Here is a 27128-nt window from a genome sequence, read left to right as displayed (position 1 = left end):
CAGCAGAATGAATACGTAGGATGTAGATTGGATGTAATGATATGACATGGACTTTGGCTCCAGACATTAATACAGGGCCCTTGGGTTGGGGGAGTGACCTTGAACCACACGCAGGCTTATCACTGGGGCAAAGGGCACTGGCTAGGCTGGCTCAAGTGTCTGGCAAGGATGGAGGCCAAGTGCCCAGAGGATATTGTCGAAGCTCATGTTGAGTCTCAGCAAATATCATGGTCAGTCATGCTGTGCACAGAGAATGCTGTTTTCTGACACAGCCACTTTTGAGTTTGAAGATAGCCTCTCGTTTAGGGCAAGACCAGAGTAGACAGTGACTGAGGAGGATAAGAAGCCAGGGATTAGCAAGTGCTGGGCAAAGTGTTAGACCCTAAACAAGTGAGGCTGGGATGCAGGGGGAGCCCAAGCCCTTGAAGAAAACGAGGTAAGAGGATGGGAAAAAGGCAGAAGGCATGTCTTGCCCCTGGACAAAACCTGAGGCTTTCTGTCTGAGCTAAAATAGGAGAAGGGGGAATAGAGAATTAGGGAGAGAGCACTTTAATTTAGAGACTGTAGGGCCACCCGAGTTTTACTCTGCTCATGGGTTAAATATCCGGTAGGCATCAGAAATTAATTCCAAGTTGCACCGTGTGAGATTGACAGTACCCATATGCATTCCGCTTTGACACCATTGGCTCAGAAAGTTAAGCTGGCTGTAGAGACAGATGATAAAGAAACTTGGCAGGGGCTGGCGGCAGAGCTACAGAGAAGGAATAAAAGCAAAGAGAAGAAGAAGGAGAAGAAAACGAAGCTAAACAACACTGACCACAGAAAAGAAAACTAAACGTAAAAAGTGAGTAAAAGACGTTTCTCAGATCCAAGAAAGTTTATCTGAAGCGAAGGGAGTTGATCCAGTGACTAAAGATTTTCATGTTTCCAAAGAGAACAGACGTGGCCCTGCAATGGAAAATGAACAAGCTGCTTCCTTCCCCTGCCTACTTCTCTTGGTGAGCTAAGAGGCGAGAAAGAGGGATCGTATTAAACAGGATGGAAGGAGGCTAATGCTCTCCAAAAGTCCACAGGTCAGGGCTCAAAGAGAGACCTAGAAAAGGAAGGTGACATCAAGAATTACCTGAAACAAACTGCTGGAGGCCAGAAAGCAGCAGCAACGGTTATAATGAGATGAGAGAGAGCTTTGTCAGTGTAAATGGCCCATAGGCATGTTCTGTCCTCGTACAGGGTAGAGATCTGCTGGGCAATTGCCGCAGGGGAGATTCTGAACATGCAGTGGTGTGATGGTACAGCTGGGGTGGATTCCCACTAGGAAACATAAAGTAGGGAAAGGCCTTGAAGTCTGGGGTGTGGGCTTTATAAGAAAAACTTCACAAAATGTTGAGGAGAGGTAAATGGGCTATGGGAATCCAGTTTGGGTATTCCCTAGGGATGTTCTATTTTAACACTAACTGTCTTAGTCTGTTTTGATTGTTATAACAAAAATACCATAGATTGGGTAACTTAAACAACAAAAATTTATTATTCACAGTTCTGGAGGCTGGGAAGTCCAAGATCAAGGCGTCTTTGGTGTCTGATGAGGACCTTCTTCTTGCTTCACAGATGGCCGTCTTCTCACCGTGTCCTCACATGGCAGAAGGGGTAAGAGAACTCTCTGGGGTCTCTTTCATAAGGGCACTAATCCCATTCATGGGAGCTCACCCCATGACCTAATCTACCCAAAGATCCCACCTCATAATACCTTCACATTGGGGGTTAGGATTTCACCATGTGAATTTGGGAGGTACACAAACATTCAGTACATAAGACCAACTTTAGCCATTTCATTAAGTTTTAATTCCTTGATCAGAATTTTCCTTATCCCCACTTTGAAACTCTACAGACATCTAAATTATCAATTAGTATTTGTTATAGGCCCAAGTATTCTTTATATCACATGTCCTATATGACTCAGTTATCCTTAGATGCCACCGAGCTGGTATGATTTGTGAGATGCCAATAACGTACCTAAGTCACTCCATGTCACTATCCAAATGCAGCTATTTTCCTTGTGGTGCCATACACTGGGAATTCTCAGTTGTGAACCCAGCTTTGTTGGAAATTTGCCTGGTAGTCCTCGGGGGCTTGAGACCTAGGAACACAGGAGAAACAAGTCATGACCCTGGACTTGCATTTGAGCGATTGGTGGAAAATCTTAGAAATGATTTAGATTGGTACTGATAATGGTGGGGCGCCTTTATGAGTTCAAATAGAAAATTAAAATTATAAGACAAACATATCCATAATCGTCCTCAAATTTGTCAAATCTGACTCCGGTAAAGAGCAAAGCCCCAGCATTTTGAGAACTTGACTGCTCATCATGTTGGAAGAAATGCCCCAAACTGAGTGTTCCTTTCAAGTTGGTCTCTTCTCTTGCACAAAAGCCATAGTGGTGATTTGCACATTCTTTGATTCAATCCTGGATATGACCTAATGCAAGCAAATTGTCTTCAAGACATAAAGCAATCTAGAAGCCGGTTTAAGATCTGAGAATCAATTTTGTTTTCAGTTATAGCCACTTATTTTATACAGGTTTATAAACTTTTACTCATTTACTCAGTAAAAAATTTAAACAGTTAACTACTATAGGACTAATATAATTAAAATAAATAAAAACATTGAATCACGGGGCTTGCCCGGTGGTGCAGTGGTTAAGTTCGCACGTTCCACTTCTTGGTGGCCCGGGGTTCACCAGTTCAGATCCTGGGTGCGGACATGGTACTGCTTGGCAAAAAATGCTGTGGTAGGTGTCTCACATATAAAGTAGAGGAAGATGGGCAAGGATGTTAGCTCAGGGCCAGTCTTCCTCAGCAAAAAGAGGAAGATTGGCAGATGTTAGCTAGGGGCTAATCTTCCTTTAAAAAAACAATTGAATCACTTAAAGCATACTTGAATGCATTATTTTATTAGTGTCTATTATAATGAAAGTCTTTTTTCAGCACCATGGGAAATTTGCAGAGCTCAGTCAAGGGGTATAATTTGACCAAGCAAAGGATTGGTGTGATTTGAAGGGACAGTGGAGAATTGAACATTTGTTTGGCTTAAATTGGGCAACTTGATTTAAGAAGCACCAGAACAATACACAAAACTACATATGCCATCCAGCTCTGTCAAGAAATACCATTCCAATGCTGCAGAGCTGTGCCAGTTCAACTCAGAGTGCCAGCTTCAGCCAGCCTCATATGGCAGTGAAGACTCAGTGAAGAGTCAAACCATTTCCAGTTTCCTTTAATCGCCGGGAGATGAATTCAAGAGGCCAGTGAGCCTTTTCCACATGGCCAGAAAAAGAGAGCAGCAAGCACCAGTCTCCGTGATTGCTTCTAACTTTATAAAGCTCAGCAGCCATACAGAGCAAGGAATCTTCTAATATATGTCGATTTCTATTGAGGACTGCAATTTTCAGATTTTAATTCTTTTTAAAACAAAGTAAGACAATGAATAATGAATAGCAACTTCAGAATAGGCAGAGCTAATTCTGTTCTGAGGCTCCAGCAGGTGTTTTCTTGGTGACGTTTAGGTCAGGCAACCATCACTGAAAGGTTGCAGTCAGTTCTTGACAGTTACTTTCCTACTTAACCAGCAGGGATCCTCGAGACGTTATTATGGCAAGAGGACGAATTCTTAGATTCCACCTTGAAGGGTCTTAGCCACATACTTCTGGAGCACTAGTAGTAGAAAGGGTATTTATTTTCATTCAGTTAGTTCACTAGTGACCAGAATAAACAATGTTATTAGACAGCACAACTAAATTCAGTGTTAAAGTAGAAACGAGTAACTTTTGACTTTTTTTTAGCACAGACACAGACTTCAATTCAGACAGAAAGCTGGGACATCCTCAACTTTTTCTTTCTATTCCATTGAATTTAAATAATCACCAAGCTTCCTCTAACCTTCTTCCTAAATTGCTCTTTTCCTTTTCCCTTCTGCTCCATCACCACTGCCTTTGCCTTGTTTTGAGCTCTTATCATCTTTTCTGGAATGTCGTATTTTCCTTGTTGATGATTCTGCTTTTCTGTTCACAGCAATCCAAATCAGCTTTCCTACTTCTGGCAGTGCTAATTTTCTAACATTCCTATCAAGTGACATTAACAATCCTGATAAAAAAAAAAACCCACAATAATGACAAGAACAATAAACCAAGAAACAAACTTCCTATCATTTGAAGGACAAAATCTGATTCTTTACAGGAGTTTCAAATAGATCACATTCTGAGCCCTGCCTATCTTGCTAGCCTTATCTTCTGCCACACTCCTTCATGTGTCCAGTGCACTAGCCAGACAAAATTATTTGCAATCTTCTAAACCTACTATGGTTTCTCATGTCTTTGTGCCTTTATACATAATGTCTTCCCATATCTACCTTGCAAATTCCTCTCTGAATCACCATGTGGAGGACAGCTGCCTGCCAACCAAGAGCACCCCCTTTGGAATATTATGTGAGCAAGAGATAAACTTCATTCATATTTGAGCCATTGTATAGTCTTGAGTCTTTTTGCTACTGGAAACTGTCTTATCCTAACTAGTTCAGGCACTTTGCAATCATGAGATGCAGTTGCTTGCATGATCATGTCACCTTCTTGTTTGTCATCACTATCCCATGTAGTCTACTTGGTGAAGGAGGGTGTCTGTAGTAGAGGAGCCTGGATCTGTGAGGTTTGCGCTTTCTGCCATGACCTCATTAACATCTTCTGTCACAAGTCTGTGACAGTCTTGATTTGCTTTTTTAAGAACCTATTGTGAGTGTCCAGGGTCACTGCTAGACAAAACTGTCCCTGTGTATGAGTTAGAAAAACTCCTAGAGGGTGCACAGCTTGCCCGTTGGAGGGAGGGAAAGAAAGAGCGGTCCCTTTTGGTAGACTCCGGGTAGATTGGTTAGAAAAAGGCTCCTCCTCTATAGTGACACAGACAGTGTCACATGGCTTGGCAGGCAGAAGATGGGCTAGATTTTAGCTTTCATAGGCCCACTTCTTAGAGTAGTGCGAAAATTTCACAATCATAATCAGTGGTCCAGGAGTGGCCACTGTGTAAGAGGTAGGATTTTCCTGGGAAGTGCAAAGATGAAGGACATGTGGATTAAGACCTCAAGGAGGTATTAGTAAGAAACGATAACCTAGAGGGCAATGTAATAAGTTATCAAAAATGTGCAACAAGTCACAGAGCCTCCAAGGACAGAAAGGATGCTTATAACTCAGAAAAAGTTTTATGTAGAAATTTCCCTCTCTGCTGGGCCTTTAAAATAGATAAGGCTTTGATATTTAGAAAATGGAGAGCACAAGAATGTTCCATTTAGTTGGAAGAGTGTGGGAAAAATATTAAGGTGCCAAAATGCACAGCTGGTTTATCTGGGGCATGAGGGTGGAGGAAGATGAGAATGGAAAGATAGGTTGGAACCTTAACACAAAATTGTTAAATGCTGTGATGAGTAGGTTAGAGATTATTTTGGGCAACGATGGTCCACAGTAGGATTTTAACACGAATGTTGTATAAATTGTATAAAAATGGTTTTGAAGAGAGTAATCTGGGAGTACAAAAACAAGTTAAGAAAGCTCCTGGAATTATTTGGGCAAGGAGTAGAGAGTCTGAGTTAGGCCAATGGCTGTGGGAGGAGGAAGAAGGGGATGGATTTTGGAAGAAGACTAGAATACTTTTAGTTGTGAGGGAGGAGAGAAAGGGAAGAAAGAAAAAATAATAAGATTTAGAGTCTGGGGGGATAGAAGAAAGTGATACACTTAGCAAAGATTGGGATGCCATGAAAAGATTCAGATTTTTATAGAACATGAGTTCAGTTTTGAACTCCTTGAGTTTGATTTGATCTACATCCTGAGACAAATTTTATATCTTGTGTCCATCTTTAGGTTGTAAATAGCAAACACTTAAAAAGCTCTTCCTGTACGACGGGCGCTACTCTAAGCACTTTAAGCATATTAACTCAATAAATATTCAAGCGACCATGAGGTAATTACTAATATTATCCACATTTTACAGATAGTTGATATGATCAGAGCTACACAGTTAGGAAGTGACAGAACATGGGTTTTAACTTAGGAAGTCTGACTCAAAAATCCATTTAGGGAAAGAAGACCCCAGAAACCAACAAAGAAAGTATCATGTAGATTGTGAATGTTTAGGAATATTTCTAATAATTATTATAAATCCAAATTCTTCTAGTGCCTTTGTTTCTCCTTAGTTGAACATTAAAGATCTTTGGAAGCTTCCAGATCAGTAAGGTACAATTTAATAGATAGCAATCTTTTTCAGATAGGACTATGCCTCAGAAAAAATTATACAAAAATATATGAGGAATATGGGGATGAGGAAAAAGGTAGGATCTGGTGTTAGGTTCTTCATAAATAGAGATGATTTTCAAAAAGAATAACATGTTAGTGCCCCGTGAAGAAAGCTGGAATAGTTTGTCATGAAGAAAACTGGGCTCTCACACTTAGCCTTGTTCTTTATGGTTGGCCTTTAGCCAGAGCAAATCCTCCCAGTTGACAGCTGTCAACTGTCACAGGTTACAGATTAAAGTGACAAATTAGTCAGAATGATGGATAAAAATACTACAGACTCGGAGATTCTAAGAAGAATGTCTTATAGCTAGATTCTGAGCACTAGGAGTAGATGTCTATCTCTTATACCTATTTCCTGGAACAATTTTGGCTTCACAGTAGCATGAAGAGCTGGAAATAGTTCATTAACGTTACTTTTCAGTTAATCTGGACCTTTAACTAGAATTCTTTCCTTCTATATCCAACTCAGAGACATGATGTGTATACTAACAGTCAATTCTGTCATGTTTTCTTCATGTCTTAACACATTTGTAGTGAGAAATGACTGGCAAATTAATAATAGTAAATGGATGTCTATACGAGGTCCAGTGTGTGAAGGGATCTAGTTGGAGGATGAGTTGGGTGACCATACACCAAAGTTTGCTCGGGACAATCCCAATTTATCCCTGATGTTCCAATGTAATTATTAATAACCTCCCTGTTTACACTCTCAAAAATGTTCTGGTTTGGTTTGTAAAATATATAGCCATTCTACTGATAAGGAAAGCATCAAGAATCTTGGTCATAGAATTATAGGCATGATTCCTTATTCATTTGGATGATTAAGTATGGTCAGTTATTTGAAGAAGTCTCAGAACTTCCTTTACACAAAAACAAAGTGCAACAATGAGCCAAGGGCCTTACTGAAGTAGTCCAGAACTTTTCTCTATCTATTTTATCCTCATTTCATCTATAATTTGATTATTGAATGATGAGCACTTGGATTATTTAGCTATTTAAGAAAATTAGAAAACTAAGCCTCAACAAATGATAGGATGATAGGTAGCAGCAAGTTCTGATATGATCCAGTGAAGTGAAGCGGAGGCTATGAGTTCCCATACCAACATCGATTCTCCCCTCCTCCTCAGCGCAAGAACTCTGCATGTATTTCGGGCAGTAACGTCTTGAGCTAAAAGACTACATTACCCAGAGTAATTTGCAGCCAAACTTGGCAATGTGACTAAGTTCTGGTCAAAGAAGTATATTCAAAGTGTGTGGTACTTCCTGGAAGTCTTATTAAGAAAAGAGGGAGAATAACTTTCTTCTTGCTATCTGGAATGCAATGGAGTGACTGGAACTAAAGGAGCCATCTTTAACCATAAGTCAACACGCTGAGGGTGGTGGAGCAGCAAGAAAAGGGACCTTGGTTTTCTGACCATCCTGGAACCACTATGTTAGTTCTACCTGCCTCTAGATATCTTTCCTATGAGAGAAAAATAAGCTTTCTTGTTGTTTATGACACTGTTATTTTGCTTTTTGGTCACTTGGAGGCAAACTTAATTCTAACAGACTCAGGAAAAAATATACCAATTCCATTTTTTCAGGGTGTTCAGAGTGGATAGCATTAAACATGGAGGAAAGTGGGATGTGTTGGATGGGAAGGGAAGGATACGGAAAGGGGAGAATTTCTTTAAAGTGTTCGTGGAACTTATAAAGGTGCAACTTACCATTTGGGAGACATTAGACTACTGAGAAAATCGTGTATCTCATTATGCGTAGCAACAGTGATACTCCAAGTGTGAGCAGTAACATGCCCTGAGTATATCAGAATCTCCAACTTTCTCAGCTGAATTAAAACAATAAAGTATCCAAGTACCCACACTTCAGCTTGGAGTCCTGGAACGTCTGGACAACTTTCCTTAAAGGAAGGCGCATTATAAAGTACTATGGTATCAATTGACTACAAACTGCTTTCACAACTTCCCAGAAGAGTTTCAGCTCATTTCAGCACAACATGACCGGCTATGACTACCCATTACGATTTGCTAGCATGTGAATTCATTATGTGCAATATCTAAACCCATCAATGTTGATCTAAGCATTTCGATGGCCAGAGCTCATAGATCCATCTTAATACGAAGCCTGGAGTTTGGGCTTTCAGGAATGCATCACGGACCATTTCCTTACCTCTCTGTGAAACCAGAGGGCTTACACTCGAGTATCTAAGGGCTTGCGAGGAGTGGGAGCAGATGGTAGTTTTTATATGTTCTTTTTATAAATGCATTTTGAGCAGGTTTTTTTTTTTGCATGAATATTTCATTTATGACAGGGTGCTGCTTAGTTATATAAAAAGTAAATACATAACGAGCGAGGTGTAAGTATAGCAGCAATGTAGTGTTGAGGCTAATGGGTGGAGAGGATTTTAAAAATACAAAGAATTCTCATTTTCAAAAAGTACTTTGCAAACTTTAAAAGATAAATGACTTGTTTCTTTCCTACTTCCTTTATCCTCATTTCCTCCCCATTCTGTTGTGTGCTTGTCCAGGGAAAGAGGAAGCTTTATATTCAAGAAGTCAAGCATTGGATTTGCAATCCTTATTAGGAGCACTATTTTTACAAGTTTGAGAAAGGACAGAAACAGCCTACAACTAGTGAAAATAGCAAGGGCAAGAACCACAAACAGTAGCCGCCTAAGGTTAGGAGACCCTGGATGGCTGGATATACAACCAGCAGCAGGAAGAAAGGAGGGTGGAAAACAACAGCTGCCATAAGCTGAAGTGATGGGCCTTGATCTTCATAAGGGACAGGTGGTCAAGATATGCCATATACTTCCCATTGTGCAACATCATGTCTATTGTCACCATGCTCTAGGCTTCAAAAACTGTTTCCCGGCTGATTCTGTCTAGAAAAACTGTTAAAGCCAACTTGAGAAAATATATCATCAAATCCCATGTCCCTCTGGAGTTGTTTCAGCTCAGGTCTATATTATATGTTGCCACAATTCATTGGAATAAGTATTTCTGATTTTCAACTTTATTTTAATCTAAGCTATACTAGCTAGTACCTAAAACTAAAATAAAAAAAAATAATTAAAAAACCCCCAAACCCAACAACTGTAGTTTTGCTCCATACCTCAAAGCTTGTGTGGTGGAAGAGTAGACACGATAATGATTTTGTGCACAATATTTAACAAGATATAAATAACATGGATGTCCTGACCTCAAAATACAATTAAAATGGCTTTCATATCTGCAATGATCTAAAGACAATGTGGGTTGTAAAAAGGTAACTATGACAGAAGATGTTATGTTTTTCTAAATGTCCCTTGAAGATAAAGACTTTATTTTATATGGCAGACCCTCGATGTTCATGAGGGATCCCACAGTCCCAAATTCATGAATATCACTTTAGCATGTAATTGTCTCTATAAAACTTCTATTTTCTGGATTAGGATAATCACTTTCTTGGATAGTTTTGCTTCCAGTTTACTTTCATCACCAGAACCAGCAGTTGACTTTATTTTCAGAAAAGTATTCACAAAGAAAATAGTTTTTTATCATGTCATGAGAATTACTGCATAATAACTTGACCACAAGTGGAGAATATCTAAACCACCGTGAGAAGATATGTGGGCCAGTCATCTAAGTGTGCTCCAGCTAAAGGATTCCTGCTAGAGACCAGCCTCTTGCCACATGTAATTCAATTTCATGCCTCAGCAAAATTACAAATTGCTCCATGTCATGAACCCTTGACTATTGCTTGAGGGGAGTCAAAGAAGCCATGTTAAATCCTCTGTCAGTAACATATTTCTTTGCATTCTCAAAAAAATTGCCTACTACCATGCCTTGTATGTAGTAGATAATGAATGAGCTGCTGGGTTGGTTGATCATCTGATTGATTACTTTAAGTATGTGTATTTTAGTAAACACAGAGTCGATAAGATGTTGGGCAGACCTTTGGAACACCCCACATTGAGTTACTCTTTGGCCCCCTCTAGTGCTTCCCTTACGGGCAATTTAGTAGTTTTACTTAAGAATAGCATTAGACTAATGGGCGCTAAACAGTGCTACAGCTGTTGTTAGGAGGGGAAAAGGATTACGCAGAAAAACAAATGTGGTCTGCATAAAAGGAGTCGATGAAAACATTGGAATGTCTTCTAAACTTTGCTAACTTTATGTTGAAAATATTTTTAAGAGATTCCCTGGGAGTTAGCATTAGCAATAAATCAGTGAATCAACAAGTCAACTTCTCTCTCAAGCCAAAAGTTCATTCGTTTACAAGCCTCAAGAAAATGCATTATGGAGATTCTCTTGGTTCAGTCATAGATCTTGGGTAACCCATGGGACAATCTGTCATTTGTTAAGTGATGGAAGATCTACATACAGTACTTAACAAAAAAATTAGAATCTGTACCTGGACTTTCTAGGTCCTCTGTAAAGAGTTTTGCATATTTGTAAATATTAATTGGAAGCATAATATGAACAAATAATATCATGTTTTCTTAGTTTCCAAAAATACATTTTGCTCCAAACTTCAATTTGCCCTGCAAAATTGGTCCCTCCCACATCTAATTTTCTCATTGGTAATCCAAAAATTTGATCAATTCCTAAATCAGAGAAGACATAGTTTTGCACAAAACAATAATATTTAGAGTTTTGTAAAAACTCAGATTTCCATATAAACCAATGTTTTTAATAAAGAAAAATATATTAACATTTTTGTTTCAGTTCCACTTTTTGATTCTCACTAGGTCTTCTTTTATTTCTTTCAAGCTAAAAGCCTGAGGGCTAATACCTATTTTTATGGCTGATTTACATGTTGTGTGAGCTTTCATCTCTCTCTCTCTCTCTCTCTTTTTCTTTTTTTGTGTTATAAGGAGCAAAGGGGAAAATGAGTTAAATTTCCTGAAGAAAATAGAGTGGATTCGTGGAAATAATCATTGTATTTAAATATCAACTAAATTAAATTGTTGTATCTTGAGAGCTCTGTGAATTAGGGGGAAAAGATGATTCTGAATCCTGGTGCAGTAGTTCAAGAGTGAGTGAGAACGAAGGCCAAGAGTAAAAGGGATGGCTGCAATGCAGGCTGACTTAACTGATGAAAGGACAAATATGGAGTGGAGGAAAAAAGAGAAGTAAATCAGGGCAAGTCAGTGAAGGAACTTGAAACTGAGGGTTAAAATCTAGTTTTAGAGTTCAGGACAAAGCAAAGATTTAACAAAATACTATTCTATAATTTTATTCAAAGCACATTGTAATAAAATGGGGTTTTGGAATGTTTATGAGATAATTTCCTGGGGTGCGTTTTCTGTTATTTGGGCAGTGATTTCCAGGGCTATACAAAACTCCCGAACTCTCTTCATAAATTGTCAGTATTTCAACATCAGCATGAATAATGTATGTAAGAGATAGCATAGGAAGAAGAATTCAGATTTGTAAAAGAGGAACAGCAGATGCTGAAAACCCTAATTGTGGTTATTGGGCAATGTTGTCTAGTCCATAGCTCAAGACTTTGACACTTACTGACTTTAACAGGGTTGTGCAATCCATGGACATGGGAATTTAGCTTGGCTGAAAATGAGTGTATTTTACCTGATAGTTTTCTCAAGAAGGTGATGGTTCCCAAATGTCTAAATTAATATTTTGACTGAATTCCACCACATATGCCTCATCTCTACCGAGCACAATGGAAGACTTGTGTTTTGGGGTTGATTAACGGAGGACACAGGATTAGCACATAGTAGACTAAATTGTAAATGACTGAAAAGAAGCTCATTTGTGTCTATTTATTCATCCTTATTAATAGTTTTGGGCACTTAGAAATGCCTCAAGGAAAGGCAGAACTGCAAGTAAATAAGTTTGTGAATACTACCATTAAACTCTGGGGTATTTGAAATACACAAAAATGGCGAAAATTAATGGATACCAAAATCTCAAGAAATCAGATTTTCTAAAATACATTTATAAGTCCAACTTAAATTATTGCCTCTCGAATACCAAATATTTACCTGTTAGCATGTAGGTCATATAATAGCTCAATGAATTATTTGTTCATATGTTGATTTTGAAAGCTATTAAAAAAGTTTTAAGTAATTTTCACTGAAATTCTAATGTATTTCAAGCCACTGAATTTTAAAGATCATTACTGAGCAGCAGTTTTTATGTTCTTTCAATAAAAGTTATTGGAATATCTGGCTAAAGGTCAGAAAAAAAGTGGTAAATCAGGTATCTATTAGTGACAATTCAGCACTTCAACATTTTTATCATGGAACCTGAAAAATCCTTTCACACTTTTTGGATGTTTTTCCGAAAAAAAAAAAAATTCCATGTAAGTAGAATGCAGAAGAAACTGTTGAGTAGGGAAAATTGTGCTGAATGAAGAATCAGGATACCCAGGTTCTTGAGTCCTGCTTCTGTTATATCTAGTTATATAACCTGGAAATTTACCCAAATCATCTGAGCCTCATTTTTCACATCTGAAAAATTAAAGGGTTAGAATAAATAATATATAAGCCTTGTTCCATCTCTTATATTCTATGGCTTTATTACTTTGTGCTCCAACCTAGAAGTTTGCAAACTCCTTTGCAGAAAGTTTTCCTTGAGCTTTGTTAATGTGTTTTACTGTTAAAGTTGATATTTTCCCAATCCACTGGGAAAAATAGATATTAATGTTTTCCAAATTCAATCTTTTCTTTGATAACTTTTCTTAAAATATTGGTAGTTGCTACTACTTATCTATATGAGAATAAAATACAAATATTATCTGGTTTAGCATAAATGTTTGGTTTTAGACATTTTTAGTTTAGTACTTCACGATGGCTAAGAGGTGCTCTGCATCTGATGTTAGTCAGGAGGTGATGCTCCCATTGGCTCTCTTGCTCCCCGTCTGAGCTGAGCAACTCTCCAAACCTCTTAGGAGCTCATGTCTTCATGATCAATTGGTTCCTTCTAATAATAACATAGCATTTCCTAAAATAGCACATGCTCTTTGGGACATTCAGGAATTAGAACTCAGAGGATGCTAAGGAAATAGGAGAGACCCAAGGAGTTTACAAGGTGAAGAGCAGAGGAAGCAGGACCAGCGTTCGTGGTAACTTTCAAAGCATATAAACAAGTTTACAGCTGATGACGGCTAGAACTTGGTAGGAAAAGTGATTTAGAACATTATTTTTGCTCCCTCTAACTGTAAAAAGAAATTGCACTAACCAGTAACTGAGTCTGCCATGAAAACTACACCACCAAATCTTGCAAGACAAGCCTATGTGCTGAGAAACAAGGTTTCTTATTAATGGTAATTTGTTGGCTGTACTAGGTTAACTTTTTCTGATAATTATAATGTTTCATTAACCTTGCACTAACTGTTTCTTAGGTAAGAAATTGAAAACTCTTAGACAGCATTATTCCTATCATATTTAACAAATTCCCATGTTAGTGCTTAATATGTAATTTTACAATGAATTTATGTATCACAGAAGTATTCTGAATTGAAAAGCTCTCTTCGGTGTGCCTAAGAGTCTGCCTGAGACTGTTTTTGTGCACACACACACACACTCCACAACAAATCAAACAAAACTACTCTTAAGTGAGAATATTATAAGCAAGGTTTTATTTTGCCTGATCTTAGAAAACCGAAGAACCCTCTCAATGAGAATTTGAGGAATCGGTTGATGATGGAGTTCTGACAATGAAAGCAAACTGCTTCCTCTCATGTCTCAAGACCCAAAATGTGCAGTTGACTCTCCAATTTAAAAGTATGTACTGAAGGCAGATTGCCATCTGGGAGGTGAGCAGAGGAAAGCTGCCAGAGAAAGATGAGGAGATAGAAGGAAAACCAAGGCTATACTCTGTCATCAATCCCAATGGAGAAAAAATTCTAAGATGGAAGTGGTGGTCAATCATGTTGAATATTGCCAAGAAAATTTGGAGGATTTTCTAAGGATTTTCAATTACTTGCTGATAGTGGAAGCCAGATTGAAAGTACATAGAGATCACATCATAATTAGGAAGTAGCATAAAGGGATGACCTTAATGAATTTATTATATATATGAAGAAAAAATATTACTACAGGATTAGAAGAACTTAGCTGTATCAAATTGCAAAATGGTCCCATGGTTTTAATATCTCATGAGATTTGTTTCTATACATAATTCAGTTTGAAGACATATGTTCTTTTTCATGTAGGAGCTCTCCTTCTCTTATTAATCAATCTTCTCAGTGCCCAAGACTGAAAATGTGCCTTAAAATGTAATTTGATCTCCCACTGCTGCTTCTCTGAATTTGGTGACATCTGGGGCATAAGCAGTCTCCTACTTCGTAGACCCATGGAGTCATGGTGGTCTTGGTCATTCTGCCATACAAACTCGAGGGAGGCAAGTTCACCTCTGATCCCAACTCTCTCGCTTTGATGTGGGTGGATTGTGGGCAGGATGCTGCTATTTCTCATAAATTTCTTGTAATCACAGCCATCTTTCACGTGCATCACTGAAGAAACCACAGCGACATTCTACTATTTCAGTACTGTGATTCTACTTGACAAAGACAAAAATTGCCCTAAACTGTCTGGCGGGTTCCTTTTGTTTTGTTTTGTATTCTTTGATGTGGATTCTGTAAATTCAAGGCAGACAGAAGCTAATAATCTAATTTTCTTCAACTCTTTGACCTGAGAAGATGGCCTGTATATTCACTAATGGTAGATCTAGATGAGGCCTCCTTCTTATTTTGAGAGATGCTTGTGCTGTAATTATTTAAGGCCCAGTTCATATTCAAGTATCACTTTTGTTTTTAATCTCTATTTTCGTTTTGTAGATATTCCTTTAAGTATTCCTAAAGTAATAGAGTGAATCGTTGAACGTTTCTCTTGAAACAAGATTTCCTTAAAAACTCATCACAAGAATTTTCTCTTTATTCCCTTGTAAAGAGGAATGCTAAATTTTTTTTACAGCTATATAAAAATAACCAGTCAATGTTTTCAAAAAAGCTCTATGGAAACTTTCTCTCTATGATCTCTTTTCAAGAATATGTTCAAAACATACAGTAATGTTCTTTATTTATTTAGTCTTGTTAAAGTTTCGTGGTGTTCATATCATTAATTTTTTTCTCAGGGTTTCTAGAGACAACAATTTTTAGAGTTAAATGCTAGCTACGGTTATCAAGGTGCTCACCAGCTATACTTTACTGAAATACGGGTGGTAAACTGACATTTATACCTGGATGAAAATATTTTGCTACTAGTCATTGACTCATCTCTTAGGTTTCTGATTATTACATAGTCTGCTTTTGTGTAGAAAATGTATGCACGTGCACATGCATAGATGTTGCTCTTTGAATTTTTCCGGGACATTTCCTGAGTCTTCCGTGACTTTGTGGAGTAAGTTATGTGGCCTTGTTACCTGTTGGCTTGCATGCAGATGGGAAGTGGGGAGTTCTGAACCTTCATTTTCAATGAGGTAATCTGGACATTCATTGAGATGACATTAAATTCACTTTTTCTATGTTCTTATTTGCTCATAGTCTATAAGAATAGGGTAGTCGTTGTTTTTGGCAAAAAGAAATTGTGTAACATGGTATACAAAACATGGTCAGCAAGGAAGAGTTAATAATAAAAACATTTTAATATCCAGCCTTTTTATTTTCTGTATTTTAGATCTTGCTATTTTAATAAGCTTAACCTTTGTATCAGTCAAGTCATTCATAATAGGAGACATAATTCACCAGACGGCTCAAATAAAGACACGAGATTAGTTACAGAGACGTGAGAGGGGAAGGGAACCAACAAAGGCTGGCAAGGACATGGAGACTGGCAAAAGTGGGAAGTCGTTACCCTCTAGAACTGAAAGGAAGAAAACTGTTTCTAGAACCCAGTGAGATCTGGAACTGCGAAGGGTCTGCCCATGAGAACCGTGAAGGAATGCAACTACTGCCAGAGAAGCAGTGTTAACGCAGGTAAAGATTGGAAAATGAGCTGTGTCCTTTTTCTCCTCCCACACTCTGATCTCCCTGCAGTGCTTTTCATTGGTTCAACCCCAACCAGAAGCCAACTAACAAGGGAGTTCAGGTGATAGGTAGAAAATAGAAGGGAGGGGATGGGCTTGGGAAGGCGAACAGAAAAACCACCAAAAACTTAGAAGGGTGAAACTGCTCTTTAATTAGAGTGTTAGTTTTATTTATTTACATTACTCTGGATTCAGCAACAATACCATAGATGAAAAAGTAGGTGTGGTATAATATAAACAACATAACAAAAAAAACTAGTAAGGCTCAGGGTTTTACACAGTTATTAACTGGACCTATTGGATTTCTACGAGATTTACACAACTTTAAATGTGATTTTCCAAAGTATCATTTTAATTGCCTAAAGCTCTTTTTTCAAAGAGCGTCTTATTAAAAAGTACTCATATTAATAGAGAAAATTGGAGATGGTTGGTTGAAGTAATAGTGTGGAGTCCCCCCGACTCTGACTTCTCTTTCCAACCCTGATGCTATAAAAGCCACTAAAGAGCCTACTGGGAACACCTGGGATTACAGGAACCCACTTTGAGAAACTTTGTTTTATATGAAGATATTATACACTGAATTTTATATTTCTTTGTTAGTCCATTTTCTGCGGGAAAAAAATGCTTTGAGTAGACCAGCTGTTTCTTCAATTTGTAAAAACGTGGAACATATTAAGAAAGTTTCAGTGTTATAGTTCAAGATGGGGCAGTTTTGTTTCTTCCATCTTTTTTTTAAAACATGGAGTCTGTGATTAGTAATTTCAAGACTGAAGATTTACGTTTCTAAGAAAATGATAGATAGATGGTGCGTCTCTAGTGGGAAATGTGAAGGATGTTTGATGATTCCAGATTAGTGTATTCTCGCTTCAAAAGAAATTTGATCAGTTAGTCAGCAGCTCAATTTATTTCTTCATCAAACAAATAATTAACAAGCATCTACTCTGTGCCAAATACTGCACTAGGCTCTTGCAATATAGCAAGAATAAGAATGACAAGTTTTCTGCTCTCATGGAGATTCCAATTCAGCAGGGTATACAGATGACATGTATTAAGCAGATATGTACAAAATAAGTATTTAATTATATTTGTAATGCGTTGTTAAAAAGTATAGTAGCTATAGGACACTTAAAAATTTCTACTTTTAACATGTGTCTTTATATATATGTATAGATAGATAAGTAGGTTAATGTGATGTGTTTAATTTATAAAATCCTAATTCACAAATATATGTACCTTGTGGTGAGTGCTCGAAAAATTCAGCATTCCGTGAGACCTGGAGTCCACTGATCCAGAATAAAGGCTGAAGTCCTCAGTATAACAACCAGGGCCTTTGTAATTTGGCTTCAATCCATTTTCTTCCATTACTTCTCCATCTACTCATGCTGAACTCGTCTCCTGGATGCCACTTATTTGCATGCTGTATCGACCCCATCCCCATACGGTCTTACTCTGTTTGTTTTCTCTGCCTGGGAATTCCTTTCATATTTCTGCCTATCAAATGATTCCCCATTTTGAACTGCTCCCTAATTTAAATCCTTATCAGTTCTTACAGCTCCATGAATTCTTCACTGATCATTCTGCTAAAAGTGATTCCTCCTTTCTCTGAAATTCCATAGCCACTCACTCATGTTTGGACGTATATCCTGCATTATATTGGAATTATTTGATTTTATGTTTTACACACTCATTCAATAAACATGTAATACATGCCTATTGTGTGCCAGCAATGAGAAAATATATCTCTACCTTACTGGAGCTTGCATTTTATTTCTTGGGTGAAATTTAGTTACTAAAGAGTTACTAAATAAATATAATCTTATATTTATATGCCTTTGCAATTGTATCCACTTCAGAGCAAATAAGATGCCTTGAATTTAACAGCTAATGAATAAAAATTGGTGAATGTATGAAGGGATTTCATTTAGCCATTACATTAAAAACTGCCATATTGTTAATCTTTCTAAGCAGCTATCTTCTTCCTACTATTTTTATGCATCAAAAGTCTGGATTAAAACAACTGAAGAATTTACTGTCTGAAATATATGATGAGTTAATCTGTACATAGCTGCATATATCATAAGGAGAATTATGAGAATAAATGAAAGTACATTGAAATATATATATTTCAAAGGAAGGCATTATCACTGAAATTATTATTACTTTAATTTGTCTTATATAAATAAATAAGAGGAAGTGGTTTTTTGGGAAGCCTTCAATATTTCAATCATCTCAATTCCCCACTTTGATATATCTATACACCAAGGCTCAGCGATTCCTCCAACCATGCTAATTCCCACGAATACCCGACAGAAAGAACAAAGAACAGAGAGGAGAAGTAGATACATCAAATTGTGCTTAGGTCTGCTGGAAGATTTCCATGCTGTCAGCCTAATTTTCTTTTTTGTTCCAAGGCAGAGGCTCATGGGCTTCTTTCTGTTTCTTTATACCAGTTCGCAGTCATGATTCTGAGGGTCCTACAGATACACTGGGTGTCAGATTCCCTGGTCTCAGCTGTAGAGCAAATTTTTGAAGATGGGATTTGATGCTTTTATTTTTCTTTGCAGTTGATAGGTGGCTCTGAGTTGCAGTCTGACTGAGCTCCTGAAAACAGTACTGAGAAGCTGTCTATAAATAAGCAGTGTTGTTTACAGGAACTTGCTGGGGAACTGGACTTGTACCACCTGCCATTTGGCCAGTGTTGAGAAGTGAGAGGAAGGGGTTTCAGTCCCCTAAGATAATTCAAATCAGCCAGTCTACCTCCACGTAGGCTTATTGTCTTAAACGAGAGACAGATACTTTTTCTCTCATTAATGCACCTCAGGGCATTTTGACATTATTTTATTTTTCCCAATTATACCTGGCCCTCTCTTTTATAAGCTTTCTAAGAACGCATTTCCTTTGCCTAACGTGTCAACTAAAAGAAAATTAGGTAGGATGAAAAGAACTATGTGAAAATAAACTGCCTAGATTTATAAACATAAATATCTGCAAAGTTTTATACTTATCTGCAAGTTCTTAATTTAAGCCAGTTAAGAAATTTTAATTCTGTGGGCTAGTGGCAAACTGGAGTCCATATGGAGCTTCTCGATTGGTCTTCTGAGTAGGTGGGATATAAATATCATGACAATGTTTCTGTTGTGTCCCTTCCATGGTCAGAGATGCTGTTTTTTCTGTCTGGTTGGTCCTGTGCATGGTATGTTATGACAGAAATCACTGGTGAATTTTGTTTCACGAGGTGATGACACTTAGCTAGCAAGCAACTAAAGCCAGACACTTGTTTCCTGAGATGTGTTTTGTAAACCTAAAATGCCATTAGAAGCGGGAGGCCATTCTGTTACTAATTTAAGGCTCCCTGAAAGCTTGTTATTAAGGCAAATAAGAAATGAGTAGACAAAGTTTTCTGTACATTCTGTAAAACGTGAAGTAATGCGAGGTAATAGGAAGAGAGTCTGAAAAAAAGCCTATCATTCTCTCCAAATTTTTACCCATCTAGCCCACACTTGCCAGTGTCATAGCCCACGCTGACTCTGATGCCTGGGAACATCTGTAAGACGAAGAACTCGTACTGTATTCTGAGTCACATGTTCTATTTTTATTTTAAAGTCCTATTCAGAGCTTGGCTACCATTAGACTTGTCCTGATTTTCCTCAGTTACTGTGATTTAGCCTGTTGGTTATTTGCAAAATGCACATTAATAGTCAGAGACTGGTTTTAGTGGATGCCTAGGGTTAGAGGAATAAAGACATTGAGAGCTTATGGAACAAAAGGTTAAATGACCTTAACAAATATACTGTATTTGTTTAATTAGGAAAATATAGAGTTTCTTTTCTTTCTTAAAAGTGGAAGAAAATTATTTGGAAACCTTCAGAAGAAGCCAGCTATCCATGAAAACAACAGAAGAATTGAGGCAGAGACCTGTGCATTGCTCTACTCATTGCCCTGTTGTCATAGGAATTATAAGGAAGTAGATCCGGAAATAGAGACGCATGATAGCGAGACATCAGTACAGTAACCAGTACTTTCAGACATCACCACAAAAACATACACTCAGGATTTCACAACCTTCTCACATTGGCAATGTCACAATGCTGCCTTGGGCAAGGTTTTCGTCTCCTTTTTGGGTAAAGTAGGGTTCCTTTTTTTCCTCTCACCAACTCCTATAAATCACTTTTCTTGAAGGGCAAACTAAAGTTTCTTGGTTTCAAAATCGTACTTGTCATGAGGAGGGAAATCCTGCTCATGCCGTTAAAAAGTCAGCTTAAAGTGTTTGGCTAGCTCCAGAGAGTGATAAGGGACATTGTTCCCTGGCAAACTACTTAAGTCTTAAAATTTGGAAAACCTTAAAAACACAATCTAAAATGCTTTCTTGATAACGCAGTTTGCATCACTGTTGTGTATTTGCAGAAAATTATATTACTCTGTAGTTTTTGGTTGTTTAAAATATCTTAAGCTAGTGGTGTTATCACTGCATTCACTGAGGTTAGCAAGTTTCATCACATGCAAGGCCTCTCCTTGTCAATATATTTTTCCTGCCTTTATCACTATACGACTTTCTTGAGCCATCCCTGTTTTCCCTCAGTTAGCAAATACTAAGTGAAATGGAGAATTAATACACTCAGTCATTTGACTGAGGTGAAAAAACTTCTCAAACACACTCCAGACTTTCACTTTGGATATTTAGTGGGTTCTGTTTTTATACTTGAATTAAATGAGTAATAGCTTGAGTGCAGCCCCAGAGAAGTGAAAGGGCAAAAACAGTGGTCGTTTTTTATTTCTGGCTACTAGTAGAATTTTAAAGGAAATCACCACTAGCCAAGCTGCTTCTGAAATTAAAGACAATGCCATACACAAGAATAGCCAGGTGTTGGAGCCATGGCTTCTTTTTCTGCAGCTCCATGAAGTGGTGAAGGCTGGTAGGTCATCATGAGAGGAGGAAAAGAATCTAGAGCTTTATATCATCAATTCAGGCAGTAAGGCCTAGATGGTGATTCTGGCACGTCACTGCCAGAGAAGCTCCATGGTAATAACGTGACTCGTTTTAGACAAATGCATCAATTCGTGAGGAGAAAAGAAAGTCTATAAAAGGTTTAAGAGTTTCAGCTCTAATACTTACTAAAGGGCAAGTTGCATGGTCCTCAAGAGAAATCTATTCATTGTCTTATTTTCCCCCATCCATCTTAGTGATAATAACATCATAAAAACTATTTAAAAATGTAAAGCATCATGGCTTAAGTATTATGTATGTGGTACTAGAGATTTATTTTTGAAAAGTTCCATTTAAAAGATCTATGATTCTCATCATATGTTTAAAAAATAAAGAACAGGCTACAAAAATATAAAGGATATGTGGCAGTATTAAAGTTTTCAATCTGATGAAAACTTTCTCTTTGTTTTGCATCATTGCGTTCTCCAAGAAAATCAGTAAAAATCTTGCTTAATTTTATTATATTTTTTAAACAGTTGTATCATGAATTCCTGAATGAGAGCTAGAAGCTAAGTTCAAACCTACAACTAGCTTTAGAGCAAGGTCTAGCTGTTCCACGTTTTGTACTTCTACTTATTATTGATTTCCCTTTGCTGCAACAAACCACATGCCAGAAGCATAGAAAACACAGGTAATTATAGGTAGATTCCTTCATGTTTGAAATGGACTCATTCCTTAGGAGTTAGTAGAAAGGAAGTGTTTTCTTTGCTCTGGTACCTTTTCCAGGAATGAGACTAGTCCATTTGGAGAGAAGATAAACTTTGTTGCCACATAGAGTCACAAACCTCAGAGAAAGGTGAGAATTGGACGAAACGTGTATAATCCCTGTGTATAGTGGCAAGCATGCCAAGGAATAAAAAGTGTTTTGGCAAATTATGGTAAGGTCCTTCCCTATCTACTTTTCCAATAAAACCTCAGGTTTGCTGTGGAAGATGAATAGGTTGGGGAAATATATCATTTGTGTTCAATCATTCATTCACTCACTCTTTCATTAATTCCATTGACAAATATTTAATGAACACCTACTATGAGCCACAAACAGTGTAAACCTGGAGAGAGTGGTAAGCAACATAGATAGCACTCAGTGAAGTTATCTGAACCAAGTTACAATACTTCAAAAGCTGACGTCTAATGTACTGAGCAGTTTCTCAACAAAATTTATTGAAAAATTACTTGGCAATAGATGAACTTCAGATGAATCTCTCATCACAATTGTCACAGAGAATGAGTTGTCTGAAATACTTGGAATTCATCGTGCTGTTCAAATTTCCTAATGCTATACTCTGTGAAATCTCCAAATGTTATACTTACACGCTTGTCCAGTTCTGCTCTTCAGGCCCAGCATTGATGATACGTGAAGAGTGATGTTTGTTGTATGCGGAAAGTAGTGCACGTATGTGTATTAATCACAATGTTTCAAATTGCTATTGAGGAACAATAGAGTAATATTTAGCATAAAACAATGCATAGAAATTCTTCAATAAACTATTTTTTTTTTTAAAGATTTTATTTTTTCCTTTTTCTCCCCAAAGCCCCCCGGTACATAGCTGTATATTCTTCGTTGTGGGTCCTTCTAGTTGTGGCATGTGGGACGCTGCCTCAACGTGGTTTGATGAGCAGTGCCATGTCCGCGCCCAGGATTCGAACCAACGAAACACTGGGCCGCCTGCAGCGGAGCGCGCGAACTTAACCACTCGGCCACGGGGCCAGCCCCTCAATAAACTATTTTTCAATGATTGAACAAACCATTCTACTTGTGTATCTTTCTACATGAGAATGTGTTGGTTATTATCATTATGAATACTACAAACAACACTTCTTCACCTTCACCAGCAACTAACTCCTTTTTCTGCACTTCTAATTTTAGTTATAGGAATCATTTACACCAGTTCAGGCAGCAAAGCACGATGTTTCGTTTACTAGAGTCTCACCTTCTAAGAGACTTTTGTATTCTGGTGGCAGGACATGAGACTGGAAAGACATGGCAGGAATTAGGATGATCCATGTGGGCAGGAAATGTGTGTTAGTGTCTGGTTCAGTGAAGGCACTCGTTAGTGTCCAGGGAAGGGTTAATCAATGAGTAGCTGAGTGAGTCCTCACGTCTGCTGCCAACTGAACTCCACTCTGCCATATGTTTTTTTAAAGCTTTGTACAATTTCAATAAAAAATTTTATTTAATAAAAAGCTTTATAATGAGTGTTTGGATGAGACTCTTCCTATTATCTCAGTATTTTAGAAAAAACCTTGACTAGTAAATGATAATGCTATAGTCTAAATAATGAAACAAGCATCTAGCTACCATCTCTAAGATTCCCAGGAACTAGCCAAATTTGTCCCTCCATTACTCCCAGTAGGCTTGGTAAAGACAAGACTAGAAATTTAAGAGTGGTTGAAGAAGTAGAATTCGTGAAAATAGAATTCTTTAGCCTGGGGAGAAATTGCCCACCCACTCAGCCAAGTTAAAGGGATTCCAAAGAAATCACTCTTAAAGATTTGGGTGTGTTTCTAAATGGAAGAGACTGGCATTTCATTTATTGGTTGAATATTTGCCTATGCAGTAGACTGGCTGGTCTGCCCCTTGATATTATCTGAGTAGATGGAGAAGAAGACAATTGGAGAAATGACAAGGAAAGGGAGAGCAACAGTGGCACATCCTATACCACCGCTGTTAGGTAAGGCTATGGAGGATTTTTGTGAGCTAGGTGGATGCCATAACAGGTGATCAGACATAAGCTATCTAAAGGTGCCCTACCTAGGAGGCCGACCTGACATTTGTGCAGATGAGGCTGTGATGTGGACTGCAGGGGCCAGGAACCAGGGGAGAGGTCGTTTGTAGGAAGTCATCTGAGGTCATCTAGAGACAGTGTTGCCTATGTCGGGTAAGTCTACCCCAAGGGAGAGCCAGCGTTAACATGCCTGTCTCAGAGAGGCCCTCCACAGCCAAGAGTGACCCACCAACCGTTGCTATTAAATGCTTCTTTCTTCTAAGTCTCCCCTTCTGCTCTAACTTTGGAGGAGAGGGGAGTAGAAACAAGTGAGGGAGAAGAGGGGAATCAAAGAGTAGATTAGCTCCTCTCCTCCTTCCCACATATCCTTCAGGCCACACATCTTTCAGGTTATGCATCCTTCAGGCCTAAATTGCTGGGATAGAGGAGTCTGGGTGCCTTATACAATTTGGGGAACTCTCTTTAAAAAGCAGAATACAGAATTACAAATGCAACATTAGGTACAGGGTTTGCAAGGGGCCCCTGAAAGTTCAAGGCTCTGAAGCTTAACTTTCACTATCTTTGCAAGAAACCTAGTATATATGGGAGTGAGGAAAATAACCATGAATTCCATATGAGATTGATTCTTTTATTTAGTAGAGGCTGGCCAATTAAAAGTTCAATTATCTATCTATCTATCTATCTATCTATCTATCTATCTATCTATCTATCTACCTTTCCATCATCATAATCATAATGTGAGTGTTCTTATAACTGAAATGATGAGAAATCTAAGTTATGCTGAAGTTATCATCAAGGAGCACCGAAAGTAGCTCTATCATCATATATTAAAATGCAATGGCCAGAGAACAATAAAGTCACTTCTTGATTGTACCTCAAACCATTTAATATCCTCAGCTCTAATTCTTTGTAAAACAGTCAAGGAAACAGAAAACTATTTTGTAATTACTTAAACTAAACCCATTAATTCGAAGATAATCAATTACAGAAAAATAATTAATGATAAAAATATGGCCTTTAAGTGCAATAACTTAAGAGTCCCTAGGTGTGGCTGGAAGTGCCTGAGGAAGAAGGCTCAGAAAGTAGATTATTTGTTAAGACAGAGGTCTAGCTTCATTTTATTTTTGATCTCATAGAGAGCATAATGACCATTCTTTTGCCTGAGCTGTCTTGAGTTCTTGTTATAACAATTTCAGTTGTCAATAGGAGTTTTTAGTCCTGAAGAAGGAGCTCTATGTTTGTGTTCTAATGAAATAGTAAGAGATGTGACAGCCTATTCATTCACTCCATGCCTGAAGAAGATCTTCTTCAGACACATCATATCCGACACTTTCGCCACTTCCTTCTAGTACCATTTATTCCTCTATATTTCAGTGGGACCACGAACACTCCAAAAACAGCTGTCCAGGAATGGAGGTTTCAGTTTTGTGAGGACTTCTGTGGACAAATAAATGAAGCATTATAAGTCTGGATAAAGGCTATCCAAAAATACTCAGGTAAATAATATTTGGTGAGTTATCCAAGAGTCTATGTTATTAGGCAACCTATATTTTCTTAAGGCTTCATTGAACACTTAAGAGAGAAGATATTTTCTCAAAGTCGTGGCCAAAAAGATTCTCACAAAAGGTATGTTTTTCTGTTCCTGTGCCTAGACAATAAACTGCCTGAGGGTAAAACTGTTCTTTATATTTCTTGTGAGTCCTCAGAGCTGCCTGCATTGCTTGGAACTCAAAAGTTACCCAAGTATATTTTTGAATCAGTCAGTGGAATCATCAAATCTATCAACAGTGTGATATGTTGGAGAAGTTAACCGTTATTCATAATTAGGGCACAAACAGAATATACTTGTAACTAGAACATACAACTATGTACTGGGGGGCTGTGGGGAGAAGAAGAAAGAAAAAAAATAATTAGGATGGAGAGCAAGAGGAAGGGAGGTTAGTGTGCAGCTCTACTTCTGAATGTCCATTTTGGTAGTTGCCAAAAATTCAGTTTAAGTTTACACAACTAAATAACTGCCTATGGTAGAATTGATGAAGCCTAGATTTCTAAAGTAAAAACTATTCTACCCTAGATTAAAGGAGTTTGTGATCAATATGAGTAAAATAGAATTTGAGTCCAGGTCTGTGGGAGACAAAATCACCTACACTTGCATGACACTAAGCTGGAATCAGAGCACAGAACTGAGCGATATAGCTGTCAATCACTCCAAAGTGACAGCAGTGGGTGACCATGCTGATCTGCTCTGTTGAGGCTGTCGGAGAGAGTGCCACAACAAAATGCTGCACTCTCTCTGACCTTGACTTGGAAACCAGCGAGACTTGCCAGTCTTGGCTATAAGACTCTCCCCCCCTCTCTCTGTAAAGAGCTGCAGAATGTGCTAGTGTTATCTGGGAACACTCACGCCACAGGAAGTAACACTCTCAAATAAGAAGAACACATCTAAGTAACAATAGTAGCACCTTCAACTTGAAAGCTCAAATTTACCCAAGTAGCACTTTCATCTGGAACAAAGAACTTGGAGGTTATTTTTAGTAATAGTCCTGGTCATAGAAAATGCATCTGCTCTGGTGATTTCAAGCTGCAAAACTACTTTGGTGAATATGCTGTGGGGGTTTGAGAGGTTCTCTCAACAGCCGCACACATGTTAAACTGCCTGCAGCCTCTGATAAAGAGATGCTTAATATTGGGTTTACCTTTTTTTTGTACCAATACTTCTCCTTGGGATGTTCCTCCTACTCATCGAGTAGTAGTAACTCATTAAAAATGTTTTAGGAATTCAAAGTTCCTAACCTTGGTTGAAAATCTAATGAGATCACGATTCTAGAAATTCGTCCTCAACAGTGAATCACAAATCCTCTCTCTGGCCCCATTCCTTTTGCCCCATCTTCTAGGCTCTGTGGATTCATCAAAATACCCCAGTTTAACACACACACACACACACACACACACACACACACACACACAGGTACACTCCTGATTGGGCTTTGCTATCTCTAGTCTTTAGTTTAGCCATCTTACAAATCCCTACCTGACATACTTGCATAAAGGGTAACTCCAGTTACTCAAAGACCCCCTTCAAAAGGTCTTTCACCATCTTGAGATGAAATCCAACCTGA

General features: G+C 38.0%; 1 long non-coding RNA gene across 1 annotated transcript in view; it reads left to right on the top strand.

Moving 5' to 3' along the window:
• The first annotated feature begins 786 nt into the window (after positions 1-786).
• LOC124241542 (uncharacterized) overlaps positions 787-27128 on the top strand; it is a 37041-nt gene continuing 10699 nt past the window's right edge. The window contains exons 1-3 of the long non-coding RNA XR_006889241.1: positions 787-844; positions 1535-1644; positions 25384-25505. This is a non-coding gene — a long non-coding RNA (uncharacterized LOC124241542). The remainder of the gene's footprint in view (positions 845-1534; positions 1645-25383; positions 25506-27128) is intronic.

Source organism: Equus quagga, chromosome 7 (assembly GCF_021613505.1).
Source record: "Equus quagga isolate Etosha38 chromosome 7, UCLA_HA_Equagga_1.0, whole genome shotgun sequence".
Lineage (NCBI taxonomy): Eukaryota > Metazoa > Chordata > Mammalia > Perissodactyla > Equidae > Equus > Equus quagga.
This window is presented reverse-complemented; position numbering and strand designations above follow the sequence as displayed.